The following is a 23,016-nucleotide window of genomic DNA, read 5'->3' as shown; positions in this document are numbered from 1 at the left end:
TCTTTATTATACTATATATAAATAAAATTGGCAAACATGGCAATTTGGCTTGTTTATTGGTTGTTATTCCGGATCTAAAGAAGATTTTTGACTGACGTCATTATATTATTGATTTGCTTGTTTGCCCCCTGTGTTATAAAAAAATATTATGGTATACGTTATATTATATCTTTGCAATTTTTTTTAAGTAGTAATTGTCGCCTATAATCTTTGATTAATTAATTTTTTCATAATCTTCACTTCCATGTCGATCTTATATTAATGTTGGTTCAACTGAAGTCTTTGGTTTTTAACATAGTGAAATCTTAAATTCCTCTCATCCAGTTTCTTATACTATAGGATATAATATGGAGTTTAGGCGATTTGTATTGTTAATGTTAGTGTCTGGTGATCAATTAGCTGTATTATTTTATTGTGGTTTCCTCTACATACCAAGGCACTAATCTAGGTGAAATACTAATAAATTAATGAGAAAATATACGATACCAAACATTACTGTACATATTTTGGCTTTAAAATACTTATAGTGTGATCGTTTGTTGCATAATAAATTGATTTATGTAGATGTCTTGGCGTCTCTCCTTGCCAGGTAGTCGAATGCTTTCTATTGTTTGTTAATTTTACCTTTTTTTACACAAGTACTTGTGGAGCATTGTGTACTCTATGACTATGACTGTACTGCTTATTATCTTGTTCGTGTTATCTTGTACTTTATAGAAAATAAAACAAGATAGCTTGCGATGTGATCCTTTGTCCGGAAATAGTACTGTATTTAGAATATTATTATTCTAATTTTTTTTTATATAACTGTACGCGTATTATCTTTAAATTTTACTCTATGCTATAGTACAATATATAATTAAGTAGATTCTAAGATTTTTCTAGGTCTCAAATTATTGTTTATAGTACTTTCAACGACTTATCTTGCCTTTCAAAGTACACACGTACGAGTATATAGTACTTTTTATAATTATTGATAGGTATGCAGGAATCGAACCTTGCCTAACACTGTATACAAAGCGAGCTGTCTCGTACTTCCAGTAGTCGAAATTACAAAAGTTATGTATTATACATTAGTTATATAATCATTTGATATTACATGTTTATTGCTGTTTTTGTTAATATCATAAAAAAAACATATCAAATTGATTGCTAAAGTTTTAATAAACAAGTTTAATTGATATTGCAAATTTAATATCTGTCTCTAATTATTCTCTTGAGAAATGTTCCTATATATCACAACTTAGTAATACAATTTATGTACATTTTATTTTCTGCAATTCTTAATAAGTAAAACAGGAAGTTGACTAACAACCGTTGATGATCATATATTTTATTGAATGAAATATTATTTATTGATTTAATGACTTAAACCATGGGAACGTTAAACTAATTAAAGGAAAGATAAATGGGTCCGGAGATAACGGTTGCTAAATAAACTGATAGTGAGGACAGCTTATCTGTTCAGTTCTCAAATTCAATATATGCTGTTGATAATATATCTAAATAAATATATATAGGCGAACCGCTATTGAAAGACTAAAGATGAGGAATTATGAAAATTACTTTGAAATTTTTTGAAAAGGAATTTCTATCATGTGAAGTAGATAACCATTAAAAACTTAAGAATACTTAAGCTTATAGTTTTTTTGGATATCTCATATGAGATTTAGAAAAGTTGCGCGGACGAGGATATTTTATGACATAGAATGACCTTATAAACATTTTTAAGAATTTATCCTCCATAAATTTAAAGTTCATTAAAATTAAAGTTACTGCAGCAAGCAACACATACTTCTGACTATCCCAATTAGTACTGCAACTGTTTTTGTTTTATTTTACTAATTATTTATCTGCGTTAATTGAATTTTACACTACAGAAACCTGTGATTTTCCACTTAATTAATTTTAATAGTCGTATATCTAGCAATATATCCTGAGTCATAATGTTCTTGCATTCGAACATAAGAGTAGACAAGTTATTATTAATCGATGTCACACGGGGTCGTATATACTTAGATCTTTGAACTTTGTATGTTTTGTCCGTAATTAAATTATTTCCTGCAGTATATAGACATATCTATGATATTAAATTATACCTACAATACATGTACCACTGTACCTATTTGTTTCTATAGTGTTATTAATATTTACCTGATAATCCGCAAGAAAAAAATATTCAAATTTCCGTATTACGTCGTTTATATAAACGTAGCTTATTTCAGTACTATTATTATATAAATAATAATAAATTAGTGTCACAAAATCATACTAAATGCCTAGTGGTCGAGCTAAGATTTGAGTGTTATTAACTTCCAGATCTAAGCCAATTCTGAAAAGTTCGTTTCCTAAATTGGCCCTAACGGGTCTCGTTCCCAGGACCTCATTCATGCAAAGGAATATTTCCACCAGAGGAGGTCTTTTTTTTAATGTGAAAACTAAATAATGACTTCACCTTGTACCACAACGATAGTTTCTTGCGGGAATTGTATGGAGGTCGACCTAATTGGGTAGTACAGTATATTGCTATAAATATTATTAACAATCCCTTTTCTCCCTGTCACGAAAGTTCATCGTTCATCGTTATTACATTTGGGTTTGTTGTACTAATAATTTACGATTTAATAATAATGCTAACGCTTGTACATTTCTGAATATAACTTGGCGAAGATTTTTTCCTATCAATACTGCTGGGTTCATGCATGTGATAATCTTTCTAGAAATAGACGTAAAACGTAGATGATAATAATAACCACAATAATTTTCTATTAATGGTTAAGATTAGCACAAACATACGCACACATATACACACGTGTGTGTATAACACATATACGCGAACTCTTTGATTACACTGACAAGTTGGAAATGATAGGTGATATCAGCATACTGCGTAATAAAACATATATGTATTCGTCTTAATTGCTATATATAAGCAATACTGCGTGTATTGCTAGATAAAATATACTTCTTTCGAATGATAGTAAAAAAAAAACTTATTTTTTTTATGCAGTTTAGAATGGCCAACAAGCTGACGGCCCACCTGATGGAAAGTGGTGACCGTCGCCTTTTATTAATTACTAATATAGTTTATGCATAAAATAGAAGGTATAATATTTAGATGGAATGATAAATCGATGCAGATGAAACGTACAGATATTGTTTTATTTATTTAATTAAATAATTTAAATATATTTATTGATCAATTGAGAATATGGTACAAAAGGCGGGTTTAATTGTAGTAGCATACCATACCACACTCATACGTGCATATTCTTTTCATCAACCTTTGGGATGTACAATTAATCACTAAAGCTTAGTTGATTATTTACTTTGTCGCAATTATGGCAAATAAAATAATTCTATTCACAAATTCTTCGACTCTTACGAATCTTATGTACGAGTAAGTAGTACAAGTATATCACAATGTTGAAACACATGTATCAGTTCAATAGGTCATGCAGTTGCCATATCAGTTTGATTTGCTATCACGCGGCTCGCAATAAACGTGATTTGAGAAGAGTCTGTCGTGTTGATAATCTTACTAGTATAATACAATTGTAACTAGAGAATGTCTGTATATGGAAGTCAGTTTCAAAAAAAATAATATAAGTTTATATAGTCTATGGTTTTAGGTGGTTGATGTACCTAAATAATACGAGTAAGACATGATCACGACAATGACGGTAATTCAGTCGAAATTATTGACTATTTTATGTACAAAAAGATACATACAGCATGTTTTATCGTTGGGTAAACTTTCTCAGGCTCCCTAACAATAAGTTCTTTGACGGTAGTTCATCGACGTAAAAAAAATCTAAACATCGACCAGACACATCTACTTTCAAAGCCATATTTCATGTTAACTACTTCTATAGCTGTAACGATGTGTGCATTATTTTTTATTTATTATAATATTTAATTGACACTTATAATTTATGGCTTCAATGTTATTGTATGGTTTATTAGGTTCTATTGGTTACGTTAATCACATTATAAGTTATTAATAGTTGCTTTATCTAATTAATAAGTCATTACATTGTTTGCTTTTTGTACATTTACGAGTTGTTATGAACTGTATATAATATTGGATTATTATTATATGTAGTATTTATATTAATTTAATATGATTATTATTAAATTTTAATAAAATAAAAAAATAGAGAAAATGGGATTTAAAAAACAGTGAGAGAACAAATTTTAAGTAGTTTTAAAAAAAATTAAGTAGTTTGTATTAAAATATTTAACTTACGATTTAAATTTCTTATCGAAAGCTATTCAAAATACATAGCATTTGATCAGCCAGTTTTAAATTTTGTAGATTGTTGTTCTATACTGATTATTATAAGGATTTCCTTGTATTATATATAAATAAATGTCTGTCGGCAGCTTCTATTTATTTTTTTAGTTTGTTACCTAGTAAACGGTATTTTTTCTTAAGGGCTAAGTTTCTGGAAACCAGTTTAGTGGTTCTAGTGAATAACCATGTTAGTATCTATATAAGGTGAGACTGCATTGCCTTCCGGATTGATTAATGATTCAGATATGTTACTATGACGATACCGTTATACTCGTATGCAACAAAACATTGCATTTCTTACGCACTTACTGGTGTTGTGATGGCCTTAGATAATGAATAATTTAAAATATTTGCTCCGCCAAAAAAAAGGTCAGAAAGGCAGGTCTTTTGTTTAGTGGATAATAATGGAATGGTTACTCCGCCTACACTATTGGTATACGTTGGCGGGGCACCAGTGATGGATGATAGGTGAGAATGAAAAGAAAGCTCAGTTAGTGCACCGCGATGAATACACCTGGAATTCGGCACGGTGGTTTCTAAGAGGGACGACCGTGGAAGTCAACTTGACAGGCTATATTGGGTATATTGCTAGCAATAGGACTGGTAGTTTATATTACAAACAATCCCTTCCCCTCTTGAAAAGGCAGGTCAATTAACCTATCGTGTTGAGTCCACCTAGAATTTAGCATAATGGTTTTCACCACGATCACGGGGACTACGGGAAGGTCGACCTGACAGGATATATTGCTAGCAACGGGACTAGCAGTCCGCATTGCTAACAATCCCTTTCGCTCCCTTTAGTAGTTAGGTAATGGTATTTCGTCTACTGACACTTACTCTAACTGTATTATGGGCAATTTACCGAGCGGCCGTCCTGATATGGTCAGAGCATCAGAGCGGATCTAACAAGGAAGGAATGCAGTTGTAAACATTGCATTCTTTTAGTTAGCTTGCAGCTAATATTATCCTAGACGTTTATTAGCTGCATTATATTTAAAAGCAATTTCAATACATGTTTTGTTTTATATGTTATGCATATTCGAATCTTCGCAATTTGATGTTCTTAAATTCGTTTTGTATTAATTATGGAGTTAGTACAGGTTCCATGGTGATAGTATAAAATTAAGAGTGTTTGTAACTTTTGTTTACTGAAATTCGAAATTTCATTTATGTTAAACTTAAATCCTGATTTTATTGTTTATATTTGGCGTATATAAATGTTCATATATTGTAAGTATAACATAAAGATTTCCATAATATTAGGGTATGTAAGTAGGTGTATATTATTACGCAAGAACTATCTGTATACAAATTAGTTTTACTCACACTACGCGTGTGTTTTATAATAATAAACTATAGACGGTTTATAGAATTCAATTCCCAGTATTGGTTAATCATCTGCTAACCTCAGTTTGTTTACCAATTCTTTAAAGTAACACGTCGAATACTTATGAGTAGTAAATACGAATTCGTCAGAATATTGAGGAAAAGTATTAGAATTCTGCAAAAATGTTATCTGCTTTGTACTATTGCATGGAAATGTAATATTAAACAAAATACAATATCTTACAAACTATATTATCGCCTTTATTGTCCTACCGTCAGGCATGGGTCCCTGTCTATATCAAAGAAGAATTTATTTTTTTATATTATATTTGAGGGTATTTAAATATAATCTCACCTGAGTGACGGTGTGTTCTAAGGTATTACATGCCAACTCAAATAATGCTTATTCGCTCTAACCTTGAAAGACCCTAGTTAAAATGATCTGGAAACACAGACGCCGGAAGAGAATTCCTTTAAGACTAAAAAGTATAGTCAAGTTATATAGTTAACAGGCTGTTGTGCACGGATATCGTGTTTTACATATAAGTATATAGATATATATCAATTAAAACCCGTACAAGTATTGATGATTGATCGAATACAGTTGTCCTAAGAATTACTTGAAATACGTAGTCGTTTTTATAATCTGATTATCATTATTTTCAAGTGTTTATAATGCATATAGTATTGTTAGTAGTTAATTTGTAGATTGCTATATTCTAGAAACAATTTTGGTTAAAATATCGATGCAATATTGAATATGGAAAAATTTCCGCAACATTGAATTGATAGCATAGAAAAAGTATAATATATAATTTTTTTTATCTCTGTCGATAGCAGTTGAGTAATCATAGCTCACAACTCAGATGATTTTGTAATTGGTATTTACGTCATAATGTACCTTGAAACGAAACATAAATTAAAAGATTTAAATGTATTATTTTGCCATACAAGTACACTTATGCATCTAGAGATTTATAGTATGTATGGCCAACTGCACGTGGTAAAATCTCTGTCTCACTAGTGCTTCTACTACCAAGCAAACTGAGCTTGTATCGTCATCATCATCATCATTTTAGCCGTTATCTGTCCACTTATGAGAATAGACTTCCCCATAAATAGCCATAAAGAACTATAACTAGTCTGCTGCTATAAATGTAAGATGTTCAAGTATACTTAATTCAATAATCAGTCGTAATCTTCAATAGTCCTAACAAGTAGCAAGAAGTAGCTCGTTTTAGTAAGGCAGATTGTAAATTACGACCACGATATCGCATTGTCGGGATAAAAGTGACAAACCAATAAACAGGGTAGCTTTCGTATTCATAATATGAGTATGGATAAGGATTTGTTACATATATTCGAGATATTGGAAATAGTTTATTGGCTATATCGGATATCGAGTATTAAGTTGCATTCATTAATATTATAAAGCATATGTATTGATAAATAAATTGTCTTTGTATGTGTTACGCAGGATCATTAAGCATAAATATATTATATGTGACATTGTGAACTCTAAAGTAGATATAATATAGATATTTTTGTTTTAATTTTAGTGGTTGTCTAATATATAATATAAAATTCATTAATAGGTTGACTCATCACCTACGAAAGCTGATGATTTGTTGAGCATTTGTGATAAAATATGAAAATATTGTTTAAATTTTCACAGCAGACGTAACTACATACAAACTTAAATATACTGGTACTCGTAGATATGTTGCTAGTTGAAAAAATATATATAAAACACTTTAAAAATATTTTTTATCTATAAATAGTCTTATTGTAGTCTACAGTCTAATTTGACGATTTACATGAGAATTTTAAAAATATTTCAATATCTAACAACATCTAATTATAAAGTTATTATTTATAGGGATACATTTATAGTAATCGTCCCAAACTGAATTACATTTTTTTAAGATTTGACCACCCACGAAGGGATGTGGGTTATTATTAAATGGATGATAAAGGAATGGTAACCCCGCCTGCGCTATCGGTATATGCTGAATCTATGTAGCATTGGTACTACGGTGTATGCTCTATCGATACCAGTGAGGTATGATAGATAAAGATGAAAACAAGTCAGTTAGCCCATCGTGTTGAATTCAACAAGAATTAATCACGATGGTTTCCAGGTAGAATCGCTTAGAGGAGACCTGATAGGGTATTTTGCTGGCAGTGGGGTCTTCATTATTAACATTCCCTTTCTCCCCAAGGATGTGGGTAGAATATGTAAGATTTCTGCTTACTAATTCAACCGATTATATTTATTGTCAACCCTAACTTTAAAGCCAAGCAAGATGTCTTGCAAATAATGAGAAATAGTTTCCGTTATAAGTTTCACTAAGGACTGGTGTGCTTACGGGCGATCACGACACCCACGCGGGACGTAGGCGAATTGGCCATGCGAATAAATCTAAGTGCACACGACTGGACCCAAGGGCCAGTTCCGTTAGGGTTGCCTTCTAATTTTATTTATAGTTAGTTTTCAGAATGTATAAGTTTCAACAGAGTTTAATGAAAATGTAAACTAACAAATAATTAGCCCGATCATAAGGCAGACAGCTGATCTCCTGATATCTAATATGTAGTACCTAGTATAAATCTTAAATTTATTAATTGTTCGAAATCTTTGGATTTGTTTCATTCAGATAGTTGTTGTATCAGCTATTACTGTCCACTGCTGAATATAGCCTTCTCTATAAGGGGGAGTTTTGCTAGTAATTGCCAGTAATTTCAGTGACTTTTGGTTGTTTGTAATATGTGCTGGTTCTTAGTATTTAATTATATTATTTATTATATTAGTTGTAAAATAAAATCACCGTCTGTTGACTTGAAGTATATTATGTATTTTTTGTTCTATTTCAATTGTTTTTTAAATATTCTTTTTTATAAAAAACCACAATTGTCAAAGTATATAAAAAGGTTAATTTTGAACATATTCCACCTAGGAAAAGGTGTAAGAGAATTTAGCAAATCATAAAAATACTTAAAATAAATTATTATCTTCTACAAGAAATAAAGTAAACAATAATATTGATATCGATTGCGTTGAACACGCATCATGTTAGGCTTAGGTCAATCCATCACGGAGTTGCCCAATTCCCATATCCTTGTAAATTATGATTTTTATCACACAGCGGTCAAGTTTCCGAAGCTGGAGAAGTCGATATTTGATACGTCTTCTTAATATGAGAATGAGGTATCGTATTATTGGCATGAGTAATATTATCCTTGACAATGCATCTAATGATTGCTGTAATTTGCTAAGAACATCCTTGATATTATCTCTCGTAATCATATTGTAGTTTAAAAATTTTAGATAGTGATTGACAGTTAGCATTTTATTTTCATATCGTTTCTCGAGTGTCATCCAAGCGATTTCATAATTATCCTTCTTAATTGGTAACGATGAAATTAAGCACGCAGCTTCTCCCTTTAGATAAGGTTTCAAATAGTTGAATTTCTTTATTTTTGATAAAGTACTACTCTTGTCCATCACGGAGAGGGATACATTTTTTAAATTATTTTGCTCTTTTACCTCACTACTATAACTTGGGATGATTAGTTGTGGTATGGGTACTTGTCTTATTGTATTTATTGAAGGGATGTTGGTGTTCATGTCTGAAGTATTATTTGTCGTGATATTTAAAAATTCTAAATACATAGCTGAAGTTTCGTAATATTTTCTTTCAAAGTTCTCTGTTTCTATTGCATCTGATTCCTCATCTTGTAAAGTTTCTATTTCTACCTGAATTTCCATATAATCATCTAATAGTTTTTAAAAATTTTTATGTCTAGATTTTATTTCATACAGCTTTTGTTGGTTGTTTATATTGCTGATGAATGTATAATGGCGCGTGAGAATGCCTTTTATTGCTGTGCGTTTATTAAACAATTTCTTTAAATCGGCCATAGTTTTTAATAATTGGTAATTATCGTGTAAGTATTGTATATATAATATAATGTAGGTTACTTACAATTGTGTGATCTATTGATCAAGGGTTTGTTGTTGGGATTGTTTTATTCTTCTCTTGATATTTTTTTGAATATTATATATCCAATTACGTAGGCTATCGAAGGACCACTTATTATGTTTGTAATTTGTGCTGGTTCTTAGTATTTAATTATATTATTTATTATATTAGTTGTAAAATAAAATCACCGTCTGTTGACTTGAAGTATATTATGTATTTTTTGTTCTATTTCAATTGTTTTTTAAATATTCTTTTTTATAAAAAACCACAATTGTCAAAGTATATAAAAAGGTTAATTTTGAACATTGGTGACGTTTTAAGAGGAACGCTACTGCCCATCCCTCCACCATAATCTCTTTAAGTCGCCTCTTACGACACCCATGGGAAAGGAAGGGGTGGCCTATTCTATTCGGGCTCTACACGAATCGATAGTTAGATAGTATTTCTATGATAATTTTAATGAAATTCGGTTTTCCTTTGAAAATGACTATATACATTCAACTTTTTTTTTAGGGAAACATTTTAGTTACAGAATACTATAAATATATATGATATATAAAAAATCCAGGATAATCCTTATTCGATCTGTTCTTTCAATATTTGTCTTCAAAGACTTTTAACCTTGTCTCAAAAGACTTAACTTGCCCTCTTATGTCGTATTGGATATCTCTTCAGTCAATCTCATATCCAATCTGTATGCTCAAATTATTATAGTGTGCTTTCTATTATTTTAATATTCATAATTCAATTTAACTTACTCTCATCATACATTCAATTTTCACTCTCTTTTTTACCTAACTCTCACTTCTTTATCTAAGCCATTGATAATGTAGTATAGTATTTATAATAGTACTTATGTGATAAGATGTAATATGGCTAGCTACATTGTTTACTTAGATTCTGGTTGTACAATAGTATTCCAATCATTCCAATAATATTATGCTTTGCACTATAATGATGCTAATTACATATAAAATATTCATAAATTTTATTTGGACGTGATCGAAACTAGACGTTAAATGAAATATAAAATAATATAAATATCAATTAAACGAAAGTAAATCTCGTTCCTAATCAATCAAGACTGATAATAAAGAGTTTCTTCTCGTCTAACCTTGAATTACTATTTGTATACGTATCCATTAAAATTACACAGCTCTTTAAAGTTTGTAGTTACACTGGCATGTTTGATAAAAATATCTGTTTAATTTTGGCCACTGCTAAAGTGTATGTAAAGAAAAACAATTGCAATATTTTTAATTTAGGCGAATTTCCATAAAAATTGCATTATATAATAATTAATAATAATAGAAATCAAATATAGTATATAATAGAATCTTCAAACTAGTAATGTCAATTTTTATGTGAAGGATGTAACCTATTTATAATTGAATAAGATGAGTAGCAGCGGTGTCATGTTATTTTCGCATTTACTTTAATACTGTTATCTATTACGGTATTTATGGTTTTTAATGTATCCAATTTAGAGGGAACCAGGATTGGGGTTGGGGGGGGGGGATTGACACGTAGGCGACGGCTATCGTAAGATAAAAAAATACTTTTAATTCAATACGATGAAATAATACTGGCAGATTGCACTTACTCGTAATTTCAGGGTAATTATTAGTTTTCTTAATGATAAAGGATCTTGAAATATTATAAATGACTACTAAAATTTATTACATTTAACATCATACAGTAATAGCGATGAAATTTTTAATATCATAATTATTCAATTTACGATGTAGATATATAAAAGAAAATGTAAGAAGATGTTTATATTCAAGGTCTGAATAATAAAAAGCAACACATAACAGAAATGATAAATCATCTGTATAAATCTTAAATAAATGTTTACAATTCTATTATATTAAACGATAATGAAAGTCGGTCGATTTTGAAATTTGTAGAACTGGACTGACAGAATGACTTCTTATGAGTGCGTACTGCAAAGTTTATTCTGTAAAATTATCGTCGGCGGCTTGACTTTTACTTATAATAAAATAATTCCTATTATATATGTTGTTGCTGAAAGTTGTTGGCACTTAGTGAAACTTCGAACTCATTTTTACAAGTGTTAACAAGTGTGAACTTATAAAGAAAAAAAATTGTGTCAATTTGTGTTTGGATTATAATCTGTAGATGCATATTTAGAGTATGTAAAATATACATCAAAAATAACAATATAATGTCTTTGAAAACACTAATGTAGATCTAGATAATCTATTTTTTTTTTGATGGGTGAAAATGGTACGGTAACCCCGCCTGCGCTAACGGTATATGCTGGCAGAGCACCAGTGAAGGGTGATAGATGAGAATGAAAACAGGCCAGTTAGCCCATCATGATGAATTCATCAGGAATTAACCATGATAGTTTCCAGGGAGAACCGCGAGGAGGTCGACCTGGTTGGGTATATTGCTAGCAATAGGATTCTCAGTCTCCATTACTAACAATCCCTTTCCCCCAAACTTAGATAATCTATTATGATAAGACAATAAACCGGTCTGAATTTTCTAAATCAGAGCATTTAAAACATAAATGATTAAGAACCATTTTTTATTGGTTTAATCAAAATCATTCACATAGAACAACGTTTTCATGGGACTCAATAATTTACGTTCAAACTATAACAATACGTCTTAAACCTTAGAATTTCATTTCCCTGACAATGTAGAACTAACACCCACGTCGCGTCGCGCTCTCTCAAATCGTATTCATGGTTTTGAATAACAGCAATTTAATCTAAAACGATGCTATAAACAGCATCTCGGTTATCGAGTATGACCATTCGGATAGAAAATCGAATAAATGTTTAGGGTTTATGTAGAATCAATGAGTAATAAAATGTTTCAATTTCTTGTTGTTGTATAATTGGCTATACGAATGTTTTGTATTGTAAAGGTTATTGAACTGCAAAATGTTCGAAATACAGTAACATTGTACATATGTTGTGTTGTTGATTTGAATTTCAGTAAAAACAAAATACGATCATAATACAGAAATACTATTTATATATCGAGGTTTTATATTTTAAAATAAGGTAGATACTGAAATTTAGAATTTATTCTCTTTTATATAAAGTGTTGTTTTACAAATTTTGCAAAATATAAAACTGCATTTACAGAAGTCTATGAAGCATTAAATGTAACGATGTGCATGAGCGATTCTTAGCTAACATCAATGCATAGTTATCACAGCAATAAATGATTAGATAGGTAATTACGTTGTATTGAAAATAAAGGCGAGTTTTTACAGAATATTATCTAACAGATATTATGAGATAAACAGATTTATATACAATGAATAAACCATAAACTAGAATATTTATCATCCTATTCAGAATAATTATAATTTCCTTCAAACATGTTGTAATCGTTATTTTGTTTTCCTTTATTTACTTATACTTATTATTATGTTTATTGCTTCCTATTATATAACTGCATATTTCTTTTTCATTTTCAAACAACAAAATCACTTGTTTGAACATATTATGATATTTCAATATCTTAAACTAGTTACAAGCTCTGATAGCTCTCTAAGTAACATCACGTACACTATTATGTCTAAGATTTTATAGTCAGAATTCATTTTATCAATAGAAATCATTCAATAGAATGGCAAACACGCTGACGGCCCACCTGATGGAAAGTGGTAACTGTCGCCTATAGACACGAGCAGTACCATGGACATAACGGAGTATACTAGTTCGCCCATGATACCTCCCATGCGTTGCCATTCCTGAGGACTCAGGTGTTATTCCTCTGTACCCTGTAAATTCATGCCATATCCCACCCTTCAAACCGAAACACAGCCATGCAAACACAACTGCTTCACAGTAGAAACACGAAAGGGACAGAGGCGCCCATGCAAACGACTTTTGTACAAAGTTTCTCTTTGGTGACTTTGTTAACAAACAAAATTATTTTCAGACTAATATTTCATATTTTTTAATATTACAAAGACATTAAATAATACAAAGAAAATATACTCGTACTCGTGTCATATGCATAAAGTTATACAGCAGACGATAAAAAAAAAAACTTTTTTGTGTCAGCTTTAAATATTTAACAGCGTATGCACACATGTATTCAGTTGACCCGTCTCTAACACGTTCAATGTCTACGGGGGTACACAAATTAATATTATATGAGATGAGGGCTTGAGTGGTTTAATTTTTTGAAACATCAAAGTTAGTCTTTGTAAACGGTTGTATTTATGTAGCTTGTTTATATATATTCTGACCTAAAAATAATTGTTTTAAAGGAATAATGCTTTCTATTGAAACTAATCTATTTTGAAACTAATACCCTATACCTACATTTTCATCATTACTACAACTATAGGAATAAATTGAATTTTTACTTGAAGAAAATCATACACATATTTATAGAGCTTTGAAAATAATAGATTCTCATATGTATATCTAGTTGCAAATAATGCAGTCACGTAGCGAGCTAAGGTCATCTGTATTTGTGCAAACAGTGAAGCAGATAGCCACGTCTGTACTATGTACTCATAAGTAACCGAGATAATATCAACACTATTCCGACTAGAGAAATTCCTACCTGAGTCCGCCACACCGACGCCCGATACGGAATCGCTGACAAAAAACCGTTTCCTTTACATTCTATTTACAAGACCTCCGACACTGAGGTCCCTTTTGTATTCGTCCCCACCCCCACGATCTCAAACGATCTTTTTTGCTCGCATGCTCGGCCACAATTTCATGTTCGCAAGATTAAGACTCATTAGTGAGATTCTGTTAGTATTTTTTTTTTCTGTAAATACAATTAGGTTTGGAATTTTAACTTACATCCTACATATTATTATCAAAAGATCTATACCGAAACATTTTTCGTTTTAGAAAATTCCGCTATCTAAGGTGGTGGTCTTCGTTACATATGTTAGTATGTCGTGCACTTAATCACATTCTAAAATAACTAAGCAATGAGTTTCAATTTGCTATTCAAACTTATTCGTGACTAGAATAAGTATGTATTTGTCATCTACTATATTAGTAATTATATAAGGTACATAAGAGCATTCTCTAAACAAGTGTTATTTAAGTTCAATTAAATTTTCTACAAATCTTATAGAAAATTAGGTGCAATTTAAAAGCATTACCTAAAATCCGTTACTATATGCATTAATAGCGTGATCTTCAAATTTACGATATGATGTCATTTTATACAACGAGCGTTAATGTGCTAAATCTATTGTCAACGTAGATATAGCTACAAAAAGTTTGCTGACGAAATATTACGCATTCTAAATTTTTTCTTGTTTATTATAGACGAATTTAGGCACAGCGTCACGTTGGCGAATGTCACTGGAAACACAAATCAACACGCCCCCTGATGCATCAATTCTGTGAAAATTAACTGTCAAGGTCTCGCCTACCTTGTGTTTAATGCAAACATACATTGTCTTTTTTGTTTATTTATAAGTAATATTTATTTATTATTTGACGTCAGTTTTAAAACTTACTATTATTTTTACTTTATTATTATATTGTTATTATAAATTACAGAAAAAAATGATTATTTAGTAGTATTAATGCAATTTGAAAATACTTGTGCTCGTATTTAAAAATTGTTAGGTATTGTTATTATCATTTATGATTTATATTTTTAATGTTAAATTTATATATAATTATAGGTAATGTATTTGACAAATATTACTAAGTTCTGTTGTAGGTACATTTATTGACGTTGTTATATACTAAAATTAACTACAAGGTTTTGTTTAACAGTTTAAACATTCTCGTCGTAATTTAAAAATGTATGCTTTGTATGTAGTACATATATCCCTAAGGAAATAGATGGGTTGTAACTATTTAATATAGTCCAGTGTGTCAACAAAGTCGTCATGTCACCCTCGTTGACCTTGTTTGTAAGCAAACACATTTATCAGCAAATGTCTTTCGTTTGACTAAGGATTTTGTTTTTCAATATCAATTTCTTCTATGAATACAATGTAACTTTTTTAGAATTCGATCCAAGAGCGGTAAAGATTAGTAACATATAAAAAATTTAAATTATCATATTAAAGTACACTTATAAATAAAAATATTGAAAAATGAAATATAATTTGTCGTTACGACAATAAATATAATAGTTACGGATAAGTATATATTAAATTATTGGATTAAGAAAGGAATGTTGCCATCATTAATGGTTATTAGGTAGGACGGGTCCCTTATAAAATAAGTGCCTCTATTTGGAGCAGAACTCCGATGCGGCTTTTAAAATGGCTTAAAATATATCCACAACCAAATTGAGAACATCAAGACCGCTTGACAGTTTAACGTGATCCTTTAAAAATAAAAAAAAAGACAAATAGAGTGACATTGGGAAAAAGCGTTACGGAATGTGAAGAGAAAAAAGTTTCACTTGTATGCTATTGGTTACGGATTTATTAAAAGTTTTGTAGATTTAGTAAAAAGGTTTAGGTCGTTTGTCTTTACTTATTCTTTTATTAATGTATCGTATTCAAATGTTAAGAAATGGAACCTTTAAAGTTTATTTAGTTTTTTATGCTATAACAGCATAACTTTTACTGCTGAATTTTTGAAGAGAAAATATTTTAGAAAGTAAACAAATTATATTTATAATTTTTTACAAAGAATATTACTATATAGTATTACCACTTAAGGTTTTTATCAGTTTTATCATTATTATCAACCATTCATTATGCATTTATACAGATACACAAATCTACACATTATAATCTAAATAAAAAAAAATTATGTAATTTAATTGGCGTATGAGCACTGTAGTTATATAAAATAAGCGGGCTAACGCTGTGTGAGAAATATTGTTTAATAAATAAACAAATTTTCAACTAAATATCCAAAACAAATTAAAATTGCTTCTTGACCTTAAAATTACGATATTAAATCAATTCAGACAACATAATAGTAACTAAAAGTAACTAAAGTTTTTTATGGCTAGCCCATTGCCATATCTAGAATTATTTTATAGGATGGGCACCAGCTAATTCTGGGGTGGGCATGGCCCACTGGGTTCCTATCCTAAATACACCTAGTCTGGCCAACATTCAGTTCTTGGATGTATCCATATATGCTTAAGAAATATATATAGATATTTATTATGTAAATATAACTCGTATTTTATGTACTAACTATATGCACTTTTGCCAATCACACATGGTATTGCTTAAACACAATTCCCACGATTGGCTACAAACTTGCGTGTTAACTAACGAGTACTGGCCGATGAAATTACACGTACTTATGCACTAGTGCAGAACAACAGATGACCACAAATGCATCTAATTATATACGGCATCTCGAAATTAATCCTATAGGAGAACTGGCTATAACTTGTTTTGTAATAGCGGATACCTCGTGTTGCATAATCTGACCAATTTAGTCGTATAGAACTAATCTATATTACTTTGATACTGTTCAAAAAATTTTTATCAGAATATGTTTTTATCTTGCATTTATCATTACTCTGTGACGGGGCATTGAAATGAAAAAATCCTTGGCGCGTATCTAATTTATTAGGTACGCTAGAAATATTACATCGTTATAATTTATGTTATTGAAAATTGTCTTTCATTTCGTACGGTGCTTAAATAGTACCAGACAATTTAATTAGTCATATATTGATACCTTTCGAGACACCTACTCGCCTTTTGAATGCTCAACTTAATTTGAATTCTTTCGGTTAGGTATCATATGAATACCATACATTATGTTCATGCGTTTTATACTTAAATATGTACTTATAAGTTATTGTTCGCAATTAGTCTGCTTGTCAATGTTCAATGCATCTTTTGTAGCTATGTGTAAACGTATAGTTTTGCATGTATATCCCTGTTTCAGTCTGGTCTTTATATTGTCATAGAACTAGTGAAATCTAGTCGTTAATAACACTAAGCATTGCATTCATTAGTTACTGCCTGATACATAGGTACATTCTATTTCATCGACAGTTTGCAAATGCCACCCACACTCTTATTATTTGCTAAGTTGTCCACTTTCACTTAGATTCGCGTCTCTAAATCTGTTTTTGACCAATATTACATCTTTAGTTGTTCGTCTGGAATGACTATAAACTTTATGGTTTATAAGAGACGGCATTTAACGTAATCATTTAGGTAAACTATGAAGAAAGTTATGAAACTATGAAGACTATGAAGACTGGATCTGAAAATGTTTTTTTTTTAATGCAACTTAAAATGGTAAACAAGCTGATGGCCCTCTTGATGGAAAGTGGTGACTGTCATTTATAGACTATATATTATATATTAATTGATAAAGAAAATATAATAATATATAAATCTAAAATTTATATTGTTATTGTAATTTAAATCTATTCTTTTAAGTATTCTAATATTACGATTCATCACTGACTACTTTCTATTACCTTTTAAAATTAATAATAAAAATTTAGTACCCATTTATATTACACAGTCATATTTTATACCAGGTGATATCAATTTATCTCCTCAATTTCATATAGCCTTGCGTTATAACGGTAGTGTAAAACGGGAAACAGCGGTCACGGAACGGATGATGTCGTTTTTGTTATTTCGGCCTTATCACGAAACTGATTTCAAGGTTTTGCAAATGCATGTAGGAATTCTGGTTGTCTATTAGATGAAGAGACTAAAGTTACTGTTGTAGGTGTTTAAGAAGGTAATGGGAACACAGGTGTTAATAACGTCTGGCAACTTCACGCATAATTGTAATGTAATGTATATAAATTCCTCAGTAAAAAAAACCTTTGTATGATATTATTATACAATGATAATAAATCTTTATTAACAAATACAGAGTTGAACTGTTAATTTTTTTTACCCTAGCTTACAAATTAGGGTAACCTATGCCTTGTAAGCCAGTTCTTTCTAAGACACAAGAACTAATACTATGTATTTGATCATGCAGAATTGACAATATTAAGTTACAATATAAACATAGTAAACAGGATGAAGAATAAAGAAAAAAAAAAGTTTAACTAGAAGATTACAGTTAATAAAATTTTCAAACCTGTAACGTTCAATGAATACAAACAATAATGTCATATGTGTGAGATATAAATTAATAATATAATAACTTAATTTGGATTAATCTAAGCTAATGAGATATAATGAGAAATATTTAATGTTTTGTTTGTAATGGATAAACTAAAAAAATGCAGATATTACGAGTAAAAATATCTTTCACCAACTGCATTATCAGCAAGTAAAATGGACTTTATTTATAAATAAAAGTTAGGGATTTTCTACCTTTGTTATTTACGCGTGCGAAGTCAGAGCAGATCACTAGTGTTGTACATATTAGACGTTGTAGATTTGGATGTATATGAAGCATACTCTGTGCATTCATCCACAGTATTTTTTTTCACCAATGGAACTCTGTATCTAATCGTTAATGTAAAACTAGTGTCTCTTGAACGTCCAATTTTGGTAATATACAACATTCATATCCATTTGTGGTTTATATACCGTACGGTATTTGCAGCGGTATACAATTGCCGTTATTTTAACTGATGGTAATACAAGTACTATTTTTATAGTATTTTTTGCACATTTTGTACTTATCCGTTAGATTTTATTAAACTATAATAAGAGAAAAAGAGAAGACAAGAACAACTATTACACATTAAAAATATATTTTTTTAAATCGATTGATAAATCAATCGTAGTATTGCATAATTGTTACATCATTGTAACATCGAGTAACATTTTGTTAAAAAATTTTGGTAGTTTATAAGCTGTAAATGTTTAGAAAAAGCAATATTACCACTCACCTTGTAATGATTAATGTCATGATAATATTATTACAGATGAACAAAAGAGATCAATGAACCGTCGCGACGGAAGGTCAATTGTTAATATACTGTTTTAATATAAAAATTTCAATAGAAATTTACAATATTTTTAATTTTAAATTAACTATCAACATTAGTAACAACAGTGTAGTTTGAGTATTAGGTAACTAATTAATGAATAGAATGAAAAATAAAGAATAGGTATGTTTAAATAGAAATTTATGGTAAATAAGTATGTAAATTGACAATTTCATAGTCACATCTTGATTTATTTAAAAGTAAAGCAAAGAACTACCGTTTACAAGTTATCAAAACTGCTAAACATGATTTTACATTTATAATTTTTTTATTATCTCTAAATGTAAAATCGCAAATAGATATCCAGGACCTTTATGGCTCTTTATGACTATAGATAGATAGATAATTTATTTGCATTACTTACAGCACACAAATTACAACATATATAGATATACATAAAAAGCGAGATAACATAAATGATAAAAAAAAAACTATAAAGGATATTTATGATTATAAAGATTGACCAAATTTCAAATTAATTAAAAAAGTAATTAAATTTGTCTAAACTCAATAACTGGCGTAATTTTTTTTAGGTTGTGATACATAAAATATAGTTTTTTTTTTTTTATGAGAGCTTTTTATTTCTTTATTGTTTCTTTTCCTTTCCTTTTTTCCCAAGCACTTCATTCTTGTTTTTCATTTTGCTTGTATAAACAAGTTATTTTAAAATAGTGAATTAAATAATAATATGCCATCCTTTATAATTATAAAATATTAGTTTTTATTTTGTCTGCATTAACTAAATATATTGATTGACCAGGACAAAATATAGCCTAGGTATTTCCTTTCAAATTCAAATACTACGTATGTACATATCAAATTTCATGACAGAGGTAACAAAAAAACGAATAAACTTACTGTCACATTTATAATATTAATAAGGATTATTTTATTAAATAGGAAATTTATAATGAGTAAAAATATACGTGATATTAAAATAATATAAAAGAAAATTGTCATCATTTTTTATCTTTTGTAAGAGTTGTTAGATGCGGATAGCTTTAAATACTACATCCGTATGATTAATAGATACGTCAAATAATTCGAGTCAAAGTCAAATATTATCATCCGTGCATATCGATAGCCTTGTCACTATATATCACTATGTAAGTAATGTGATAAAAACGGAATTATTGAACATTTGAACTATGTATTCTTTTGCGTCATATGTTTCTCGGTATGAGATGACCAACGCGAGTATTTGACTAGTATGATTTTTATATTTACATATAAGTCGATTTTCCTTATGTACATAAGTACATACACGTATATTAGGAGAAACTGTCTGTTTAAAATATGAATGCAAACTCATGCATTTGAATTTTAACTGTTTTGTTCATACTGTTGTTTGTCACTGTATTATACACACATTAGCTGTTAAAAAATATAGCGATTACTGTTTTTTCTTTTTATTTTATGTTAAATTTTCAATGTGTTGTATCAACAAAATTGTGTTAAAATAGGTTTGTAAAAGGTTTAAGTTTTTATAAATAAGGAAAGCGACTTATTGATTGATTTATTCTGAATGTTTTACTGTAGATTTGAGATATGAATTACATAATACTAGAGATTATATATTTTACTATTGTAAAAATATATTGTTTCTTGCAATACAAATAGATATAGGGCACATACAAGCGATGTTGCATATTTAATATACACGAGGAATTACAGTATATGCTGTAACATCCATGGTGCTGATTATGTTTATATGCGATGGTCACCAGTTTTCATTAGGTGGGCCAGTAGCTTGTTTGCCAGTCTAAGTATAACAAAAATACTCGTATATTGGTACATTTTGCATAAACTGTTAAAGAAATTCGATCTGATAATAAGATCTTGGGCTTAGTAGATCAGGATTCAGGATATACGCCAATTGCTACAAATTTACGTGTTTTTAGCTTAAAAAGGATGTAATAATATCAAGTCATATTCACATTCGTACTTGTAAGACTATCTGTCGTATGTTACATAAGTAATTAAAATACGCACAAAATTTACATATAATGATAATGATAATGCATGAATTATTGGTTTACAATTTATATAAAAATTGAGACTGTTTGAGAGATACTTCTGTTACAGAGAAATTTTGTTTCTTTTGTAAATTGTGAAGTACAATTAATTTAAATAGAAAATATAATAAATAGTAGCACATTATGTAAAGATACTGGCAGCTGTTTTCTAAAATTAAATATGTGTTTTATATACACGAACGTGACGTATTATTTTGCTGTACAAAAACAGTGGCCGAAAGCGTTACCAACATATTGGTAACCGCTATCGACTGTAGAAGAATTACCAGAATCGATTCAGAATTGGCAAAGATATTACATGAAATGTTATTAATATTATAAGGTAAATTTCTAAAGTTTGTAATAAATATGGATGGATGAATAGATAAATGGATATTTGTTACTCTTTCACCAAAACTATTGAACAGATTAGAATGAAATTTGGTACACGGGTAGGTTATATCCTAATTTATCATATATAATACTTTATGTACTTATTAATTTACGCGTGCGAAGCCACGGGAGATAGCTGGTTCAAAATACAAGCCTATTGGAAACCCTCTTCTTTTTAAAGTCATTTAAAAAGAGATAGATGATCTGAGGTCTCACCATACCTTTACCTGCGCAATTTAATAATAGCTTGATACGTGCCTCGGAACAGCTGTTCGAGTATAAATTATTGTTCGACCGTTATTGAATACTTGATTCCATCTCTTTGATCCGATTTCTTTGTGTATCATTCGAGCGAATAATTTTTATTCACTGTCGATGGCTGTTAATATTTTATACAATATATAGCTATACTCGTATTATTTTTATATAAAAGTGTTCTTACTAAAAGTAGTAGATTTTTACATTTAATTATTATATTTATAATAATTATTATAATATTAAAATATTTCTTTTACAGAAGTGCAAGATATGGAATGTCGCAACTGATCACAACTTTTGTATTTAGGTATGTATTTTGTTTTAATTAATTTATTATTTTTACTATGTACACACTTAATATAACACTATATTAGTAACATATATAGATATAGAGTGTCCATGTCGAATTATTTACTACCTTCTCTACAGAGAGATAAATTGTAATTTCTAATTTGGAACTATATATTTTATGTACCGATTTAAGGTTATGATTTCAATGATGGGAAACATTCTCAATAAATACAAAAGTGATGGGGGTAGTATGATAAGGTATATCATCACAGCTATAACAGTATATTCAAATTCTCGCCAAAATGTGGACATGTCTAGGGTAAATTGTTCTTTCACCACAAGGGTGTCGAAACAGTCGAAAAATGACTTCCATTAGTGGTGATCATATATAATTTTTGATTTGCTACAACTTCACGATTAAATAAAATACCTATGAATTGAGGGACTTTTTAAAATTTAAAAAGATCTTTTGATCCACTAGACTAACAATTTAATAATGGGTTGCAAAACTAATGTCACATGTTACATCTTTACGGAAATAGGTTATTTGTACTTCATTAATTCCTGTTTT

At 29.6% G+C, this 23,016-nt stretch overlaps 1 protein-coding gene across 1 annotated transcript in view; it reads left to right on the top strand.

The window, feature by feature from the left end:
* The window catches only part of LOC113518350 (protein windpipe), a 54,407-nt gene that overhangs the window by 5,649 nt on the left and 25,742 nt on the right, over positions 1 to 23,016 (top strand). Inside the window, exon 2 of the mRNA XM_026903224.3 lies at positions 22,414 to 22,461. The gene's annotated coding sequence lies outside the window, so the exon portion shown is untranslated. The remainder of the gene's footprint in view (positions 1 to 22,413; positions 22,462 to 23,016) is intronic.

The sequence above is a fragment of the Galleria mellonella genome, unplaced genomic scaffold (genome assembly GCF_026898425.1).
Source record: "Galleria mellonella isolate WM207_F2 unplaced genomic scaffold, CSIRO_AGI_GalMel_v1 utg171, whole genome shotgun sequence".
NCBI classification, from domain to species: Eukaryota; Metazoa; Arthropoda; class Insecta; order Lepidoptera; family Pyralidae; genus Galleria; species Galleria mellonella.
Note: the sequence above shows the minus strand (reverse complement) of the source record. Positions and strands in the feature narration are given on the sequence as shown.